Here is a 20,734-nt window from a genome sequence, read left to right as displayed (position 1 = left end):
TTGAAAAGAAGGATAAGTCCTTGAGAATGGTTGTCGATTATCGTGCATTGAACGAGGTGACCATCAAGAACAAGTACCCCTAGCCGATGAGCAATGATCTGTTTGACCAATTAGTTGGAGCCCACATATTCTCCAAGATTGATCTTCAATCCGGGTATCATCAGTTGAAGATTCGTGAACAGGATATACCCAAGACAGCCTTCACCACTCGGTACGGCTTGTATGAGTACATGGTCATGTCATTTGGACTGACTAATGCTCCGTCATATTTTATGAATCTGATGAACAAAGTATTTATGGAATACTTGGACAAGTTTGTCGTGGTGTTCATCGATGACATACTGATATTCTCCAAGAACGAAGAGGAACACAAGGAACATCTGCGTCTAGTTCTGGAGAAACTTTGAGAGCATAAGTTGTATGCAAAGTTTAGCAAATGTGAGTTTTGGTTGAAGGAAGTCGGATTCCTCGAACACGTCATCTCAGGAGAAGGAATAGCAGTGGACCCTGCCAAGGTCGCAACAGTCACCGAATGGGTAGCACCCACTTCAGTCAAGGAGATCCGCAGTTTCCTCGGACTTGCCGGATATTACCGGAGGTTCATTGAGAATTTCTCAAAGATCGCCAAGCCCATGACAGAGTTGTTGAAGAAGGAATCCAAGTATGTTTGGACTGAGGAATGTGAAATCAGTTTTCAAGAGTTGAAGAAACGTCTGGTTACAGCCCCAGTGCTGATATTGCCGAAAATTCGGAAGGATTTCGAGGTTTACTGTGACGCTTCTCGTCAAGGACTCGGAGGAGTGCTCATGCAAGAAGGTAAAGTTGTAGCCTATGCATCCAGACAGCTCAGACCTCATGAGTTGAATTATGCCACGCATGACTTGGAACTAGCAGCCGTAGTGCACTCTCAAGACCTGGAGACATTTCCTAATCGGAAATAGTTGTGTAGTTTACACTGATCACAAGAGCCTGAAATATATCTTCACGCAGAAGGAGTTGAACCTCAGACAGAGGCGATGGCTAGAGTTGATCAAGGACTATGACATGAGATTAAATTATCACCCAGGCAAGGCAAATGGTGTAGCCGATGCGTTGAGCCGCAAGAGTTATGTGAACACACTCATAGCAGGAGGATTACCCCAGGAGTTAGTCGATGACCTCCGAGAGCTCAAATTGGAAATAGTTCCAAGAGGATTTGTTGCCACACTAGAAATTCAGTCCACTTTGACAGAAAAGATCCGCGAGGCACAGAAATCAGACAAGGAGATAGCTGAGATTAAGCAGAAAATGAAAGACGGGAAGGCTAAAGGTTTTCGTGAGGATGAACACGGAACTTTATGGTTTGAGGATCGCATCTATGTGCCCAATGATCCCGAACTCAGGAAGTTGATACTTCAGGAGGCCCATGATTCCCCGTACTCGATACACCCCGGCAACACCAAGATGTATCTGGATCTGAAAGAAAGTTTCTGGTGGACAGGAATGAAGAAAGACATTGCCGAGTTCGTAGCAATATGCGATGTTTGTTAGCGAGTAAAAGCCGAGCATCAGAAGCCAGCAGGTTTGCTCCAACCTGTGCCGATACCCGAGTGGAAATGGGAAAAGCTTGGTATGGACTTCATCACAGGATTACCCAGGACCCGTTCTGGCTATGATTCTATTTGGGTTGTGGTCGATCGTTTGACCAAGGTAGCTCACTTCATCCCTGTGAAGACTACTTACACGAGTGCGAAGCTGGCCAAGATATATATGACCAGGATCGTATGTCTGCACGGAGTACCGAAGAGTATTGTGTCAGATAGAGGGACTCAGTTCACATCAAAATTTTGGCACCAACTGCAAGAAACCTTGGGAACGAGATTGGAGTTCAGTACAGCTTTTCACCCACAGACAGATGGACAGACCGAGAGAGTCAATCAGATTCTAGAGGACATGTTGAGAGCTTGCGCACTAGACTATGGGTCTAGTTGGGATGACAATTTACCTTATGCCGAGTTCTCATACAACAACAGCTACCAGACCAGTCTGAAGATGGCCCCTTTCGAAGCTCTATACGGAAGGAGGTGCAGAACACCGTTGATGTGGGATGGAGTTGGAGACCGACAACTTTTTGGTCCCGGCCTTATCCGAGATTCTGAAGAGAAGGTCAAGCTAATTCGTGACCGACTCAAGATAGCTCAGTCCAGGCAGAAGAGTTATGGTGACAGCAAACGCAAGGAAGTAACATATGAAGTGGGAGACCGAGCATATCTTCGGGTGTCTCCACTTCGAGGAATCAAGAGATTCGGTGTGAAAGGAAAGTTAGCACCCCGTTTCATTGGCCCCTACAAAATTCTTGAACGTAGAGGCGAAGTTGCATATAAACTAGAACTGTCGGAAGGATTATCCGGAGTTCATGATGTCTTCCATGTTTCCCACTTGAAGAAATGCCACGCTGAGATGGCCGATGTTCCGTTGAGAGATACAGTGCCCCTAGAGGCCATACAGCTTGACAGTGATTTGACGTATGAGGAGAAACCCATCAGGATTCTCAAGACTGCCAACAGAGTTACCCGCAGCAAGATCATCAAGTTCTGCAAGGTGTTGTGGAGCCATCACACCGAGGAAGAAGCCACCTGGGATCGAGAAGAGGATCTTCGTCGAGACCACCCGCACCTATTTTCTAGCCAACCCGAATCTCGAGGGTGAGATTCATCTTAAGGTGGGTAGGTTTGTAACATCCCAATTTTCCTAATTGGGAATGTTTTACATTGTAGCTAAGCATCTATGCATATTGATTGAAATAAAGTTTGCATTTGAATTCTTTCGACTTTTGCTTTTGCATTTCTATTTTTCCTCACACGAGAAATGCCGGGAAAATACTCTCTTGCACGCAAGAGAGAGAGCGGAGGAAAATGACCCTCCAAAGTGCGGGGCATTTCTGAAATATTTGGAGCCAAGAAATCCAAAGTTTTATCGTGAGAATATTTGCAAAAAAGAAATAAAGCATTTAGGGGATTTTCTAAAAAAAAAAAAAAAATTTAAGTTTTTATTTTTGCTTTGGAAAAATGTTAATCGAGTAGAGGATATTTTTCTGATTTTTTTGGTATATAATACCCCATATTAAATATTTTATTTGTTTCCTTTTTATTCCTTTTAATTTCTGTTTCGGAAAAAGACTAAAATAGGAAAGCGTTTTTTTAAAGGAAACCGCATGGGCGCATCTTAGCTGTGGGCCGAAATCCCGAGAGGTCGGTATCCCGAATCCCTTAAGGATCGGCCGACCGACTCCGGCCGCCCCAGCCCCCTCTCCCTGCCAGGTGGGCCCCACCGCCCAACCTCTCCCCCACCTCAGTCACCTTCCTCCTCTCCCCCTTCCAAAACTGCGCCCGAGCCCGAGTCCCCAGGTTCGCCGGGATCCATCCGGGATCTCCCTGCCCCTCCCCCCCCCCCCGAGCTCCTCCCTCCCCCTATAAAAACTGCCCCGGTCCCCCGCACTCCGTTCCACCCGCCGCTGCCGCGCCCAAGCTCCGCCCCGTCGCCCCTTGCTGCTCTCGCCGGAGCACCCGAAGCCGGCCACCTTCGGCCACCCGAGGCACCGCCTCCGGCCACCCCGACACCTCTCCGACGCCACCATCACGCTCGCCGTCCTCGCCCGCACCCTCTGGAGCTCTCGCCGTCGCCGGAGAACCTCTGCAGCGCCGTCCCCGACCTCGCCCGTTCCACCGCCACCATCAAGCTCTCGCAGGAGTCATCCCTGCCGGTGAGCACCCCCATCCCCCTCCTCCACCGTTGGATCCTACACCTACGCGCTAGATTAGAAGTAGGTAACCCTTCGGTTTTGTTAAGAAAACCGTTCGGTTTTCTATTAGTATTAGTTAGCCGAGCAGTTTTTCTTTACTTTGCGAACGTTCGTTGGATTAGCTACGCAGCACTCACCCCTTAGCCAATCAGGGACTGCCACGTAGTCTGTTAGCTATTGTTTTATTTTTCTGTTTAGTTCCAAAAACAGCAAAGTTTCAGTTTTGTTTTGACCATAGTTTTTGATCCCGAAGTCCAATGATGTTGATTCTTGTTCCAGTAGATCCCAATGTTTCTGTAGTTTTTAAAAACATATAATTTGTCTATGTTTGAAATTTTCAAATTTGAATTATATCAGATTTAGTTTAAACCTTGTTTTGCTTATTCCAGGAGTTTAAAATTGATTTTGAGTTGATTCTTTTTGCTACTGCTTCCTAGTGATTATATCTTACTGTGGTAAAAGTTTCAAAAAAATTCAAATATTTTTACTTGGGTTTTTAACAGAAACAAGTTTCTGCCTTAGTGACGTGCATTGAATTCTTTCACTTAGGCCATAGCAAACTTTTACTTGTGATGTTATTTTACTTGTTGCTTGATTGTAGTGCTTATGGTGTGTATTTGTTTGTATCGGTAGATCACCCGGAGTGCGAAGCTTGTTACTTAGAAGTGCTCGATCAAGACAACTATCATCAAGGCAAGTCATTTTGATCATGCTATTTCCTATGTTTTCGATGCATGGTAGTTTCACCTTTCTTTGCCCAATTGCATGCTGCCTAGGTACTTGGAAATTTTAGTATAGGTTGTAGTATCATGTGGTAGGCACACAACAACCCCGATACTTGGCCCCGGGACGACAAATTTCATATTGCTATGCTTGAGTAGACGGGATTTCGGTTGAGTGCATAACACGAGTGATGCAAGGTTGCTTAAATAATCAAGACCGGTTAAGACAAGATTTTCAAGACCTCGGACGCAATGCAACTCTGGGTGAAGGACGGTTGATCGGCTCCCTGGAGAACCCAGTGGATGACCCGGGATGCTGGAGAGGCCATGACATCCTTCGGAAAGCTTCACCCAGGTTTGAAGAGACGGACGGAGACTTCAAGACACAAGGCTTACCTGCACAGCCACAAGTCATTATGGGCTCTGGCTTGGTTGGACAACGCGGCGACTCTGGACAGGCGGTGCTAGCAGATGTAGAAGAACGGTAGGAATGGATGGGCACCGACAGGGATTCAGAGGGACCCGTTGAAAGACCATGTTTTGATCATCCGGTCTTCAAACACCCTGAAGTGCAAGGACATACTCAGAGGTGATCAAATGTTGTGGGGAACGTTTGCAAAACTCTACAGAGTGCCCAACCTAATCGATTAGCCGTGTCCACGGTCATGGACAACTTGAGCCGAAGGCATTGAAATTCCCCTGAACTCTCGACACAACTTAATAATGATGTGGGTGTTAACAACAACTCGGGTACGAGAATTGGTTGGCGGAACCATCTCGTTAACAACAAACAATGAAGTAATATCTTGCTTCCAGCCCCTCTTGTTGTAGGATAAAATTGGCTTAATGCAAAACTCATAGCCCCACCGGCCAAATATGCATGTAGAGATAGTTGATTACTATTTTACTCCTCTCTTTGATGACTTGCCGGCATATTCCATATGCTGACCTACACGGCTGCAACGTATCATGTTGCAGAGTACTTTTCCGACCAGGAGTGAGGCTACGATCTACGCTCAGCGACATGCCCTGGAGTCGGATGGACTCGTCTACCTGATGCTTCCGCTAGTCTTCGTTAGTTATCTCATGAGATGGCCTTCAGCCACTTCATTGTAATCCTTTATTGTAATAAAGTACTCTTTATGAGATTTCGATTAATAAAGTTGTGTGATTTAACTCTTGAATATATACATTATGTACTGAGTGTGTATCAGCATGATCTTGGGATGGTACGGAAACACCAGAGGCTTGACTCGTCTTGAGTCGGGTCTCTACATCTACGCACGAAAGAGGCAGTGAGCATAGCATATTGTTCAGATTTATCTGAGAGGAATTCTGCTAACCTGGCTTTGCGGACAAGTGTATCAAACTTATCCTTGAAGCCTGCTGCGATCATGAACTCATCGGAAGGTCATTCACATGGTTGTACCGGTGCGTCCCTTAGTTGATAAGGTTCGAGCTCCCGAAAAGAAAGACGGGGACCCTTCTTACTTGAGGAACCACCATGACACTTCCTCCTAAACATAATTTCCTTTTGCTGAAATTTTTGAAGTTCAAGAGAAGTGAATGAAGACCAACCACACCTTATAGCAATTACTCCTACTAGTGCCTAGAGACCGTATCACATGCCAAAACTACTTGGTACCAGCTAAAATCGACATTTCAAGCTCAAGAACAGGGTCACCAAGGTAGCAAGAATACGCGAAGGATAAAGCACTAGAGCAAAAACTAATTGGACCAACGGAGGAGTCACTTACCAAGGAGTAATTTCCCCAAAACGGTTCGAAGAATGGTGCTTTGAGCAAGGAGATCGAAAATCACAGCCAAATGAGCAAGAACACAGGTTTGAGCTGCGAAACGATTTTTTCTGGAGTTGTAAGAAGAGGATGGGAGCTGGAATGAGTGGAGGGGGTCCCTGTGGGCCCCACAAGCTTGCTAGCCGCCACCAGGGGGGCGGCTATAGGGCTTGTGGCCCACTGGTGTGGGGCCCAGGCCAGCTCTCAGTTCCACTAATTTTCAAATATTCTAGAAAAAATCATACAAGATTTTCAGGACCATCGGAGAACTTTTATTTTTGGGGTATTTTTCTCCGGGACGCTAAAACAGAAAGCAGGGAAAACTAAACCAAATCTATCATTTTTCTTCTAGGCAACAGAAAGTGAAACCTTAAAACAAAGGTATGTGACTCCTTGATTCATCCATTCCATGGTCATCGGAAGAAATCCGTCAATGGGTTGATCAAATCCTCAGGACAAAACCTTCTCGAATCACCAAAGAGAACAGAGAATTTTCGAATACCACTAAGTCACCTCAATGGGGATATGTATCTCCCCAACAAGCAAATCATACTTCATCTTGACACGAGGAATAGGGCATTATAAGCTCCCAATAAGAATCGATGAAGTTTTTTCAATAGCATTGATGCAATGTACTTGATATCGTTTCTTTGGAAAGTGCACTGTATGCTCATTACCGTTGACATGGAAAGTGGCATTGCCTTTGGTGCAATCTATAAAGCCCCTGAAGTGTTTAAAAAGGGTCTTCCGAGGATGACAGCCATGGCATCGTCCTCGGGAATATCCAAGATAACAAAGTTTGTTAAGATAGTGGTGTTAGCAACCACAACAGGCACATCCTCACAAATGTCGATAGGGAAAGCAGTTGATTTGTCGGCCATTTGCAGAGAAATTTCAGTGGGTGTCAACTTATCCAGTTCAAGTCTACGATAAAGAGAGAGCGGCATAACACTAACACCGGATCCAAGGTCACATAAGGTGGTTCTTACGTAGTTTCCTTGAATGGAGCAAGGTATAGTGGGCACTCCGGGATCACCAAGTTTTTTAGGAGTTCCACCTGTGAAAGTGTAATTGGCAAGCATGGTGGAGATCTCAAGATCTGGTATCTTCCGTTTATTGGTCACGATATCTTTCATGTACTTGGCATATGGAGACATTTTGAGCATATCAATTAACCACATCTGCAGAAAGACGGGTCTTATCATTTCAACGAAGCGCTCAAAATCCTCATCATCCTTTTTCTTGGATGGCTTAGGAGGAAAGGGCATAGGTCTCTGAACCCATGGCTCCCTTTCTTTACCATGCTTCCTAGCAGTGAAGTCATTCTTATCGTATCTCTTAGGTTGTGGGTTATCAGGATTAACCATAGGTTCAATCTCCACATCCTCATCATTGCTAGGTTGAGCATTATTATGAACATCGCTATCCATATTGTAACCAGGTTCATGTTCATCACCAGATTGTGTTTCTGCATCAGACGCAGAAATATCATTTCGTTCTTCAGGTGTGACAGTATTTGGTGAACTTACATATAGGTTTCTATCATCCTTATTCTTCTCCTTAGGATGACTGGCTGTATCAGCATTAATTCCTTGAGAATCTTGATCAATTCTCTTAGAATGGCCTTCAGGATACAAATGTTCCTGAGTCATTTTGCCTCCTCTAGTAATGACTCTAACAGAGTTGTCATTTAATTCATTGAGCAAGTCACTATAAGCTTTAAGTACTTGTTCTACCTGAGTAGTAATCATAGAGGCATGTTTACTCAGAAGCTTCAGATCATTGACATTTCTGTCTACACAAGCACTTAAATGGCTAAGCATATGAGTACTTTGTTCCAAATGTCTGCTAACATAATCATTGAAACTCTGTTGTTTGGCAACAAAGTTGTCAAATTCATCAAAGCATAGGCTAGCAGGTTTGTCAAAAGGAATATCACTCTCATCAAACCTACGCAGAGAATTCACTTCTACTACTTGTATCGGGTTATCGAGACCATGGATCTCTTCGATAGGTGGTAGATTTTTGACATCTTCAGATCTAATGCCTTTCTCTTGCATAGATTTCTTGGCTTCGTGCATATATTCAGGACTGAGGAATAGAATTCCTATTTTCGTAGGAGTTGGCTTAGCAGGTGGTTCGGGAATAGTCCAAGCATTATCGTTGATCAAGATGTTATTCAGAAGGACCTCAGCTTGTTCTATAGTTCGTTCCCTAAATACACAACCGGCACAACTATCTTGGTGGTCTCTAGAAGCATCGGTAAGTCCGTTATAGAAGATATCGAGTATCTCGTTCTTCTCAAGAGGGTGATCAGGCAAAGCATTCTGTAGCTGGATGAGCCTCCCCCAAGCTTGTGGGAGACTCTCTTCTTTGAGTTGAGCAAAGTTGTATATTTCCTGCAAGGCAGCTTGCTTCTTATGGGCAGGGAAATGTTTCTCACAGAAGTAATAGACCATATCCTGGGGACTAATCACACATCGAGGAGCAAGAGAAGTGAACCAGGCTTTAGCTTCATCCTTTAGAGAGAAAGGAAACAGCTTAAGGATATAGTAGTAGCAGATCTTCTCCTCACTAGTGAAAAGGGTGGCTATATCGTGTAGTCTGGTAAGATGGGCTACGACCGTCTCAGACTCATAACCGTGGAAAGTATCAGATTCGACTAGAGAGATTATCTCAGGGTCGACAGAGAATTCATAATCCTTATCGGTGATAAAGATAGGTGAAGCGGCAAACTTCGGGTCGTATTTCATCCTAGCTTTCAGAGATTTTTCCTTCCACTTGAGAAGTAATTTCTCAGCGTCATAGGCATCCTTACACGCAAGAAAATCCTCAGCTATCTCTCCCTCCATAACGTAACCCTCAGGTATATCAGGCAATTCATATCTAGGAGAGCTAGATCTAGCAGGAGCAAAAGCAGGTTCTATCTCAATAGTATCGGCAGTTTCAGAAGCATCACGAGCATTAGCAATAACTCTAGCAATATGAGCATCAAGGAATACCCCTAGTGGCATATCAGGCAAAGTAGTATCTCTAGCAGTATCAAGCATAGCATCATCAAGCAAAATAGCATCTCTAGCATCATCAAGCAAACAAGTATCAAGCATAGCATCATCAGGCATAGAATCTCTAGCAGTATCAGGCATAGCATCTCTAGCAGTATCAGGCATAGCTTCTCTAGCAGTATCGGGCACAGTAGCATCATAAGCATCATCAAGCACAGGCGACATATCAAGATTTCTAGCAGGAGGTGGTGTCTCAAACTTACTCATAACTGAAGGTGAATCAAGTGCACAGCTAGATGGCAGTTCCTTACCTCCCCACGTAGTTGAGGGCAAAACTTTGGTTTTTGGATCCTTCAGATTCTTCATAGTGATCAACAGATATAAATCCCAAGTGACTCAGAGAATGTAGCAATCGCCTCCCCGGCAACGGCGCCAGAAAAATGTTGTTAGCAGATCCGTGGCAATGGCTAGAAAAATGATGTTCTCGATTGCTCAAAAATTAGAAATTGTCTTGCAATAGTCCACCAGCGCGTGGGATCGAGGCAGTTTTCGAGGGTAGAGTATTCAACCCATATTTGTTGGTTCGCACGACGGGAAGTGAAAGTATATTCTCAAGTATTAGCAGCTGAATGTGTCAGATTCAACCACACATGAAAGATTAGTATCTACAAGCAAAGTATCAGCAGCAAAGTAGTATGATAACAACGGTGTCAGAAACGATCTGTTGACGGCAGACTATTCCTAACTGTTGTATCAATGGAGCCAGAAAAGTATTGTAGTTGGTAGCAGCAGTGTAACGAGTAACAACAGTGGCAAGGAACAGCAGTAGCAAGTAGCAACAGTAGCAAGTAGCAGTAGTGGCAGCAGCAGCAGGACAAAGCAAGTAACAGTAGCAGCAACAGTAGTAACAGCAGCAGAGCAAAACAAGTAATGGCAGCAGTGGGAAAAACTCGTAGGCAATGGGTCGGTGATTTGTTTGGATGACATTCATCATGCAACAGTTATAACACGGAGAGATATGTGGCTAGCTCCCGTTCGTCAATGTGATGTAGGCATGCATTTCGTGTGTCGTCATACGTGCTTAGGGAAAAGAACTTGCATGACATCTATTGTCCATCCCTCCCGTGGTAGCGGGGTCCAAAAGGAAACTATGGGATATTAAGGTTCTCCTTTTTATAAAGAACCGGACCAACGCATTAGCACTTGGTGAACACATTAACTCCTCAAACTATGGTCATCACCGGGAGTGGTTCCGGTTATTGTCACTTCGGGGTTGCCGGATCATAACACATAGTAGGTAACTACAACTTGCAAGATCGGATCTAAAACACACATATATTGGTGACAACATAATAATTTTAGGTCTGCAATCATGGCACTCGGGCCCTAGTGACAAGCATTAAGCATGGCAAACTAGTAGCAACATCAATCTCAGAACATAGTGGATACTAGGGATCAATCCCCGTCAAAACTAACTCGATTACATGATAGATCTCATCCTACTCATCACCGCCCAGCGAGCCTACGAATAGATTACTCACGCATGATGAAGAGCTTCATGGAATTGGAGAGGGAAGAAGGTTGATGATGACGATGGTGACGATTTCCCCTCTACGGAGCCCAAAACGGACTCCAGATCTGCCCTCTAGATGAAGAATGGGATGTGGCGGCGCCTCCGTATCGCAAACGCGATGAATTCTTCTCTCTTGATTTTTATGGGACGAAAGTGAATTTATAGAGCTGAGTTTGGGGGCGGCAGAGCCATGTGGGCCCCACAAGCTTGGTAGCCGCCACCAGGGGGCGGCGGCTACAGGACTTGTGGCCCACTGGCCCATCCCCTTCGGTTGATCTTTGCGCAGGTATTTTTCATATTTTCCAGAAATCACTACAAGAAATAAGGTCAATTATGACTCCCTATATTGGTCATTGAATCGTCATTGTTCTTGCTTATTGACCTTTTTTTGACCAAATTTACAAGGTCAACAGTTCACCGTCAAGAATGAACAAACTTGACCTTTATAAAATTTTGGTCATAGATCTTTATTGACCAAAATTTTGGTTTGGTCATTACTCAATTGTGTGAGCCACGTAGGATCTGACGTGGTTGTGCTGACATGGCATTGCTAGTGACCAAATGGAATCATCATAAATTACACAACCCAATTCAATAATCTAGTCTACACGGGCCTCCACCAATACTATTTTATTATTAAAAATGTCTAAATTGTTTAGGCCGATGCATTATTTTTCCAAAAGCATAAAAGATTGCAAATTAATTGTTTATATTTCATTTCAGTAACACATCACATGAATTACAATACATCATCCATCGACTCATCTACACATAAAGGTTCAAGGTCCTACAAGTGCACAATAAAATAGTTCTACAAGTGGACGTGCACAGCAAAATGGCCCAACAAGTGCATAATCACACATCAACATAGTTCGACAAAGATTGGATGAGAAGCACAAGTTTTTGTTGATCACACATAACATCAATGATAAACGAATCTTCTTGTTCCCTCCTCCTGTCCTGTCCTCTACTTCTACTGGGTGCTTCAGATCATCCTGGTAATTCAAATAATCAAACATAAGAAAGCATACAACTTCTCTCAATGAAGGTACGAATAAAATACATGCGAATCTTTTTTTAATCTAATCTTTACGTCTCTAAATAAGTGTCTATTCTGCTTCTAATTACCATGATGTCAAAAATGCATGCAAAGTGTGCGTGCACCGGGTATAGAATATTATAATGTACAAGTAATAAATAAATTAGAACTATTTGATCCTCTAACAGTGGTGGTGTATTGAGCTCTGACTACGCGTATGTTTGCATGTAGTAGTGGTTGGGGCGCCACCTGAGGCGTGATGGTGCGTTGCCTGGCTTGTTGTTGTCCATTTAGCTGACTTGTTTGGTCTCTAAGAAGCTTATTGCACATCTATATGTGTTGCAACAGAGAAAAGAAGTTCAGAACAGCTTAAATTGGTTGTAGGGATAATGACTACCATCCATTATAGTTGGTATAAAGATAGTGTAGCATATATGTTTGCATTTATTAAACAAGAAAGAAGACATACGGAGATACAACCTGATGGTATGAAATAAGTTACTATACTAAAGGCGCATGTATATATCTCCCTGAACTGTTTTGTACAGAAATGGTTAGGACTAACTGCATGTATGTATGTATCTTCACTATTTCTATTCTAATAAGAGGTGAAACACATTTTTCTATTAAGGCGACGCAAAAAAAATATTATTTTATTAAGGGATTGATTCATTAGTTAAAATCTCCCTGAATTTTTCCTAGGACTGATTGTATTTCCACTATTCTATTCTAATGAAAGCTGAATTACATTACTTTATTATTAGGTTCACATGGTCCATCCATTTCTGCCTCTTTCTTTTATCGATCAGACTTTTAGATTAAAAAAAGGTGCTTCCAAGGCGTGCACTCTAAAAAAAGTATAATTGATGAAACACAACAGTTTACATAATTAGACAGTATTGTTATGCCTTGAAAAGCGAGATATTCATCGATGGTGACAAGAAGCCATGAACCATCGACATTGTGAATTTGAGCAGGAAGACCAAAGAATGTAAGCAAGAAGCTAAAAGAATGTCTGATCATTATCTTGCAACATTATAATATTATTCTAGAGTACCATTCTTTAAGGAATTTTTTTATTTTGGCTCTAGCCTTGATTTATATGTCCTTAACTACTGGACCAGTAGACTTTTTGCGGCTTTTTTCCATGCGGTTATTATTGGCCAACAAAAGATTGTCAAAATGGTTGCTCCAGGAGATATGTTAACGCATGGATTCTCAGTTTGCAGGAATATTAATGTAATCAGGTATACTCGACATGGTGCTTCCTTTGATTTTAAATTATGCTGCGCTTTTGCGACGCTAGTATGCATTAAAGATAACAGGGCATGTCATACATGCTACACCAGATTATGTATGCTTACAAACAAGAGGTTCATGTTCTCAGAATTGATCCAATTTAGCTATTTTTAGGAGTTAATACATCTCATAGTCGTGGATGAAATAATATTGACAGTAAATTACTCTTATTGACTACTGATGGTGTTGTGCTATGGGTATTTAATAGTAATCAATTACCATTGCAATTTCGATGTAGCTTCCATGTCTTCTCTAGCCTCCTCCAAACGTAACTTCTTCGGAAGAGGAGCAAAGCCATGAGAAAAGCCCAAAATTCACCAGATTTGGCATCACCTTGCAGTAGCACATAAGCAAAAAAATGCTGAGACCTACAAGTCAAGTTGAGCAGAGAAAAATTAACAAGGCAATGTCGTCATAAACTGTGCTGGATTTCTCAAAGGTCTCTAGCTAGTAATTTGTTGGAATTGATATCTTCAACTGTATATTGTCAGATTTTGAATTATTTTCCTCCTGAAACAGAAACATTCTTGTACCTTTCGCTAGTCTTACTTTGCTAAGCAAGAATAACCGAATCCATTTGGACTATTGCTAGAACATTGTTGCATTTTACCATATCCATCGAAGTAGGAAGTTAAAATACTAGAGGTGAAATTTGTAGCACATGTGTATAAAAACAAGAGTTCATATAAATCCTAGTGTAAATCACGTGTCATCCAAATGTGGGTGCAATGATATGCTTGACTGGGTAATTCTAGTGAACTGTGCACCTCAAAATCTAACAGTGTACAAGAATCTCATGCGAAAAAGATGGTATGGGTCTGTTGGAATGTGATACCTACTCGCACGGAGATTTCAGCATGAATCTTAGCACCAAATGACAGGAGCAAAAAATTGAATGAAGCCAATTTTTTTCAGTCAACTGTAAAATAGCAAACATGTCAAAACTAACTCGAATTTGCAGCTTACATGAATATTGACAGGCCGGGCGAGGGTCAGTGGCTCCACCAAAGTAAAGTTCCGAAGCACCGGCATAAGAAAACTAGCTATGGTATACCCATTTGACTTAATCACAATCGAATAGGAGTTCTTACCATATTAAAATAAGCAGCCTCCACTAAGGAAGGGAACGGCTAATTAAGCACCCTCCATTAAAATTTCCTATTTCCATGAGAAATTAATTAATTGAGTTAGTTCAGCCAAAACAGTGAAGTCCCTACAGAAGAAAGAAGGAACAATGCATCTAAAACAGAGAAGAAACAGGCTTATCACCTTTGGCTGGAACGAAAAAGAGAGTGTAACATGGTTCCCCGTCCGTAGACTTGAGCTCCTCATCTTCTTCTCTGTCATCCACATATTCTTCTTCTTCTGTAGTATCTCCACCTCCACCTGCATTAATTCCATGGCCAGATGCCAATCTCCAGTTCCCCATCATCACCCGTTACTTACAGGTAGTACGAAACTCCCTTTCTTTCTTCATCTTGCTCTAAACCACATCCCAAAACAAAGAACCCTAACCCTAGAGATTTGGAAATTCAAGGAGAAGAGGGAATAACAGGAGGAGCGAGGGCTCACCAGCGATAAGAACTACGACAATGGAGAGGGATACAAGAGAAGGTCGTTGTACCCGGAGATCTCGGGAAGGACCATTGCATATCCTACGCCGACCTCCGGGTCGCTACCGCATGGCAGAGGGAAAGGGGAGTACCACACATGCGAGAAAGGAGTAGTCTTCACCTCCAGGTCGTCCCTCCGGCGGCGTAGCTATCGTCGCCTCTGCAATCGCTAGAGGGGAGGAGATGGGGGATATAGGAACGCCGTTGAGCCCAGCCGTCGGTTACCGCGAGCTATTCATCCTCAAAAGGGGACGAGCTGTTGTAGGTGGAGGAGGACAGCGGGCTCCGGAGCGATCTTGCGGAGGGAGACCGCAGTCTTGGCATGGCCTGTAGGTGGAGGAGGGAACGGCACCGTGCGCGTCTGCGGGGAGGGTGGGAGCCGCAGCGGGTGCGGGGAGGGGATGGGGAGGGAGGTGGTCGCGGCGATCTGGAAAGCGAGGAAGCGACGTCGCGACGAGTGGCTAGGGTAGGGTTCGCGAGGACGAGTAGTGGGGCTGTTAGTTTTTTTTCTCCTTTTCTTCAAATGGATGGATGGACGTGGGATTGTTAGCAATGGACGGTAGGATTTATGCCATGTCATCGATCCGTGGCATAAATGATTTTGCAGGAAAGAAGATTGTCAAATTACCTATTAATTTTGATTTTTGATATCCGTATATAAAGAGAAGCAAAGTATTTAATTAGCAAATAGGATGGTGTATTTAAAATTTTAGTCCTAATTTAATGATTAGGGGTATTGTATCCCTGTACAAAATAGCAAATAGGAAGGATATGCGGACAAATGCATCGGCCGGATCTTGAGTGCCACTAAAATGCTAATTGCATGCAGGATTTGATCAATTAGGCTGCTGGTATTTTCAATGACAAATGTAGTAAGCTTTGATTAATACTGATGGTGTTTCTTTTTTTTAGAATCTACAACATGTTGGTTGACAGTCTGTAGGTTCCTATTTAATAGGCTTGCATCATACGTTTTGTTTTCTTTTTTGAATCTGCTTGGATTGTACGTGTTCTTGTAGGACTTTTCTGGGTTTTTTTTTCTTAAGCTTAGGGCTTTGTCTTTGCTAGGTACATACGTGTTTTGTATCTATCTTTTTTAGGCCAATTTAAACACGACATGTTATTTAGTATTTTTTTTATATATTGCATATTCTCACGTACCTATTCTATTCAATGCTACTTCAACTACGTGTTGTCTTTGACTGGTTCCCATGATTTTTTTGACATGTGTCACATTACGTGAGATGTTATGGAGCCCAACCATGTTACGCAAATCGAACGGGTATAGATTTATAATTTTAAAAATCAACCGGATCAAGGGTTGATATTTTCTAATTAACTTGAGATTTTCTAGCTTATTTCTCTATATTGGACCCGTATTTTGCTTCTGTTATATAATAGATAGATATTTAAGATATTAAAATGAATAATTATAATTTATTGATATTTATCTAATATAATTTACTTCATTCATATACGTATAAAACAAAATTTTGCTCTCTATATATGACACATAAGCAAAATTGATGAGGTGTCATCGAGTCACCTCCACACATATGTTTATGGTTTTATATTTGGTCATGGTAGCATTAAAATATGATCATAAATTATTCTACACATGTTAATGACCATTTTGTGCAATAGGATCATGACCAAATGGACGCAAAAGGTCATAACGTTATGGGCTTTGAACCCTCTTTGACTTGCCATGACTAATTTCAGAATTTTGGTCATGGATCAATGACCAATTAAACCATCGTCATTATTTTTGGTCATAATTGAGCATTTTTCTTGTAGTGAATATTCTCCGTAAATTTTCAGGACGTTCCGACAACTTTCATTTCTGCACAAAAACAACACCAAGGCAATTCTGCTGAAAACAGTGTTAGTCCAGGTTAGTTCCATTCAAATCATGCAAATTAGAGTCCAAAACAAGGGCAAAAGAGTTTGGAAAAGTAGATACAATGGAGACGTATCAGTGTGGTCAGCCTGGACACATCTCGAGGCAGTGCCCCAGCAAGAAGCCAGATGCACCGCGCCCCAATGCGCCAAACTAGGAACAAGGCCGTGGAGCGCCACCCAGGAACCAAGCTTCCCGCAACCCAACCAACAATGGTAAGGGTAGTGTGAATCACGTCTCCATAGAGGAAGCTCGGGAGGACCTAGATGTCATACTAGGTACATTCCTTGTCAACTCAACCCCAGCAACAGTTATGTTTGATTGTGGTGCCTCGCATTCTTTTGTCACCCAAAAGTTTGCGCTAGAGAGTGGCTTGAAGCCTATGCTCCTGAGTGGTCACATGATGGTACAAACGCCGGGTATAGTATTGAGGACCAAGATAGGGTGTATAGGAGGTGGGATCAACATCAACGGGGTAGACTTCTTAGCAGATCTCATCATCCTTAAGTCGCAAGGCTTGGACATGATCCTTGGCATGGAGTGGTTAGCCAAGCACCAAGGCTTGTTGGACTGTGCCAAGAGGGCTATTACAATGACCAATAGCCAAGGAGTCAAGGTCAAGTACGTTCCCAAACCTATCTCCAATTGAGCCCCTCAGGTTAATTGCCTTTTCGGAGTTGAAATGGATCAAGTACCAGTGGTATTTGAATACCCGGATGTCTTTCCTGGCGAACTACCCGGAATGTCACTTGATCGTGACATTGAGTTCAATATTGAGCTAATTCCCGGAGCAGGACCCATCTATAAGAAGCCCTATAGAATGGGATCCGAAGTGTTGGCTGAACTGAAGGAGCAACTGGCTGAACAACTCAGAAAAGGATGTATCCGTCCTAGCTCCTCTCCTTGGGGATTGCCTATCATATTTGTGACAAAGAAGGATGGAACCATCCGGCTCTGTATTGATTACCATTCTCTCAATGGAGTTGCAATAAAGAACAAGTATCCGCTCCCCAAGATTGAAGACCTATTCGATCTACTGAATGGTGCCAAGGTGTTCTCCAAGATTGATCTCAGGTATGGATATTACCAGTTCAAGATTGGACCCGAGGATATCCCAAAGATGGCGTTCGTGACCAAATATGGCATGCAAGAGTACACAGTCATGTCATTTGTGTTAACCAATGCCCCAACCTATTTCATGTACCTCATGAACAAAGTCTTCATGGATTTTGTGGACAAGTTTGTCGTTGTATTCATCGACGACATACCCATCTTCTCCAAGCCTGAAGAATAGCATGAGAAACACTTCAGGATGGTGCTAGAAAAGCTTCGAGAGCACCAACTACATGCCAAGTTTAGCAAGTGTGAATTCTGGCTGCATGAAATTGGGTTTTTGGGCCATGTGATGACAACATATGGATTGTCAGTTGACCCTGCCAAGATTGAAGTCGTGAAAAAGTGGAAATCACTAATCGATGTGAAGGAAGTCAGAAGCTTCCTCGGACTCGCGAGATACTACTGCAAGTTCGTCGAAGGATTCTCAAGCATCGCATGAACTATGACTCAACTCTTGAAGAAGGACAAGAAGTTCAAATGTACACCGAAGTGCGAGGAAAGTTTCCAAGATCTCAAGAGGAGGTTGACAATAGCCCCAATTCTGGCCACCCCTGATATTCACAAGGAGTTTGTCATATATTGCGATGCATCAAGGACTGGGATTGGTGGTGTCCTAATGCAAGAGGGCATAGTCATGGCATATATGTCCCCACAGTTGTGTCCTCACGAAGAGAACTACGCCACTCACGATCTTGAGCTAGCAGCAGTGGTTCATGCTTTGAAGACATGGCGACATTACCTTCTAGGGAAGCGATGTGAGATATACACTGACCACAAGAGTTTGAAGTATATTGTCACTCAGAAGGAATTGAACATGAGGCAACGAAGATGGTTGGAGTTGATTAAATATTACGACTTCAGTGTTCAATACCACCCCGGGAAGGCCAATGTGGTAGCAGATGCCTTGAGCAGAAAAACTTGTTCCTTGAATGCTATGATCAAGGAAAGGCTACCCAGGAACTTGAGAGCTTAGGGTTGGAGCTAGTCGCACCAGGGTTTCTGGCTAACCTCAAAGCAAGGCCTACATTGATGGATGACATCAAGGATGCTCAGAAGGGACACGAGACCATGAAAGGTATCCAGAAGAAGATCAAGGATGGCAAGGCCCCAGGAATCTCCGTGGATGAACAAGGAGTTGTATGGTTTGGGGACTGTCGTGGGTATAAGCCTAACAGTAGATGTGTAGTGTACTAAAGTAGAGGACAGAGTCCTAGCTACGGCAAGGTTGTATGAGTTCAGGCGCCTCTACGGTGGAGGTAACAGCCCTATGTTTCAGTGCTCTGGAGCTTTAGTGTCGAGTGGAATATGAATGCTACAGAATGTGAACCCTTGTGCCAGAGGGGAGGGGTGGCTTATATAGAGTGCGCGGCCCCTCATAAGTATCCAGCCTTCAAGGGTGCTATAAGTGAGATTGAGTGCATACGTTACATGTAACGTATGCCATAAATGACATTAACTACAGCAGCCTAACGTTTGACCGTTAGCTTCACTGGACTGGCTTTTGGCCTTCTATGTCCACTGGCTACTGATCTTCACCGAGTGGAATCCAGTCGGCTAGTATAAGATAACACTCGGAGTGGTTCTTTACTGGGTGGACTAGAGGTCGTCTTAATCCAGTCGGTAAGTATCTTGTGATCCTCAAGCTAATAATGAGGTGCCCTTGGGTAGGAGTTATAGGTCAGGCCTATGACCCTTCCCTAGGGCTATAACCCCATCATTAGCCCCCGAATGGATCGAGGTTCGAGTGATGAAGGTGTGGCTATAAATCTTGGTATAGCAGACTGAATTTGAATGCTCTTCAAAGATTCACCGAATTGGATGTCAATTGCAATCTTCGTCATTTGCCTTGATCGATTCTGCTTGGTACAAAATATCAGAGTGGATTTGAAGATCCGAGTGAGCAAACGAAACGGCATGCCTGACCGGATCTTTTGATGTGACCAATCACCGTGTCAGTTCCGGATTTTATCGGATTTGAAAATTTCGGTTGTCGCGCGATACGCGGTGATGACGTCGTCGCCATCAAGTGGATCCCGTCGCCTCGATTCCTGTACCTCTATCTCCGCCACGTATCTTGTGGTAGCCTACAAAGAGATAAGTTGAGGGCCCACTTGCTAGTGACCCATTCGGCTGGTTATAAAAGGCTCTAGCGCTATGGTTTGGAACGGCATCGTCTTCTTCCTCTCGCCAGCTCTTCCTTCTCCTTAGCCACCAATGCAAACCGAAGCGACCAATCTCACTGCTGCCACTATGACAAAAGGGCAGACCGGCAAGTTGGAGAAGGCAAAGAAGAAGGGCGTCGCCAAGTCGAAGAAGCAAGCTCTACCGCCGGGTTGGATCTAGGGGTATTTCCTCCGATCCACTGTGCGGGAGGAGGATCTCCTCGAGCTTGTCGAACATGGCATGTTGGCGGACAAGTCTTGGAGGCTTCTTGGAGATGAAGTCGATCCTGAGCCGCGGGAGGGAGAACGGGTTCTCCTCCTGACCCATGTCGAAAGAGGTTTCTCTCTGCCGCACCATCCTTTCATTCGGGGTTTTTTGAACTTCTTTGGTGCACAGTTGCATCATTTTCCTCCAAATGCCATTGCGCATCTCTCTTGCTTTATCACCTTGTATGAGTGTTTCTTGGGGTGTCCTCCTCATTGGGGACTCTTTAAGTCCATCTTCACCTTGAGGTCTCAGTCGGTGAAGAAAGTTAATCCGACTGATGACAAGACTCATGCCATCCAGTTGTGTGGGGGTTTAGGGCTTCAGAAGAGAGCCAAAAGTAGCTATCCTGCCATGACCTTTCCGGAGTCGGTTCGTAACTGGCATGCCACTTGGTTTTACTGTAATGATGTTGCTTGCCTCAACATGTCGAGTGGACTCCCTTTCTTTACTCTAGAGCGAC

At 43.6% G+C, this 20,734-nt stretch overlaps 1 long non-coding RNA gene across 1 annotated transcript; it reads right to left on the bottom strand.

Annotated features, from left to right (window-relative positions):
- Window positions 1-11,725: 11,725 nt before the first annotated feature.
- On the bottom strand, window positions 11,726-14,378 carry LOC123405517. Its single transcript, XR_006611970.1, has 2 exons — window positions 14,307-14,378; window positions 11,726-11,872 (listed from the first exon to the last, which is right to left on the bottom strand). It is a non-coding gene; the product is annotated as an uncharacterized LOC123405517 (long non-coding RNA).
- Window positions 14,379-20,734: the final 6,356 nt, after the last annotated feature.

The sequence above is a fragment of the Hordeum vulgare genome, chromosome 1H, assembly GCF_904849725.1.
Source record: "Hordeum vulgare subsp. vulgare chromosome 1H, MorexV3_pseudomolecules_assembly, whole genome shotgun sequence".
Taxonomy (NCBI): domain Eukaryota; kingdom Viridiplantae; phylum Streptophyta; class Magnoliopsida; order Poales; family Poaceae; genus Hordeum; species Hordeum vulgare.
Note: the sequence above shows the minus strand (reverse complement) of the source record. Positions and strands in the feature narration are given on the sequence as shown.